The sequence below is a fragment of the Sapajus apella genome, unplaced genomic scaffold (assembly GCF_009761245.1).
Source record: "Sapajus apella isolate SASKATOON/1434 unplaced genomic scaffold, GSC_monkey_1.0 scaffold37, whole genome shotgun sequence".
Taxonomy (NCBI): Eukaryota; Metazoa; Chordata; class Mammalia; order Primates; family Cebidae; genus Sapajus; species Sapajus apella.
The window spans coordinates 2,508,114-2,509,375 of NW_022436977.1; positions in this window are offsets into that span (position 1 = coordinate 2,508,114).

The following is a 1,262-nucleotide window of genomic DNA, read 5'->3' on the forward strand; positions in this document are numbered from 1 at the left end:
GGTGGTGGACCAGGAGGATATGGAAACCAAGGTGGTGGATATGGTGGTGGTGGTGGACTAGGAGGATATGGAAACCAAGGTGGTGGATATGGTGGTGGTGGTGGAGGATATGATGGTTACAATGAAGGAGGAAATTTTGGCGGTGGTAACTATGGTGGTGGTGGGAACTATAATGATTTTGGAAATTGTAGTGGACAACAGCAATCAAGTAATGGACCCATGAAAGGGGGTAATTATTGTAATTTTCTATGTCTATGATCACATTTCCTTTCCTTGTGGCTAATGTCTTATATTTTTTGCTTTTTCTTTTCTCTTGTCACATTTTTTCCATTTTTTTTCTATTTTCAAAAATTAGAATATTTTAACATTGAAATCTGGCTATTTTAAACCTTATATACATATTTTGAATAACTGAAGTAATGTGGCCCACTCTCCCATCTTGACCTGCCTTGATTGTTACAATTCCTTCAGGAACTGGACACTTAATCATGGAAGAAGCTCGGGCAGTCCCTATGGTGGTGGTTATGAATCTGGTGGTGGAAGTGGTGGATATGGTAGCAGAAGGCAAATGCAAGTGTAAATCTACAGCAACAGATTTGAAAACCTAGAAGAGATGAAGCATAAATAGGTGCAATAGGAGATGAAACACTTGAATAGGCCAATACAATTCTTTTGATATAGTGCTGTTGTATTTAGATTACTACTTCTATATTCATCAACAGATTTAAAGGAGGAGAACACGTGATCTGATTAATACAGGTTGACAAGACATCCAGTAAAATTCAGCAGGCTTTCCTAATAAAATTCTGAAGAAGAATAGAAGGAAATAGCTAAATATGATAAGTACTATTTGTCAAAAACCAACAGCAAATATTACAGTGGTGACACATTAAAACATTTCCATTTAAATCTGAAGCAAGGCAAGGGTATCCACTATCTCCATTATTATTCAGCATCATTTTGGAAGTGCTAATAGGTTCTGTAAGACCAGAAAGTGAAATAACTTGTACAGGTTGAGCCTCTCTAATCCTAAAACCTGAAATCTGAAATGCCTCAAAAATTGTTGAGGACCAACATATCACAAGTGGAGGATTCCACTCAAAAGTACTTAATACAAACTTTATTTCATGTATAAAATTATTTGAGATACTATGTAAAAATACTTTTAGGCTATGAATATAAGGTGTATATGAAACATACATGAATTTCACATTTAGATTTGGGTTCCATCACCAAGATATATCTTACATATATGCAAATAT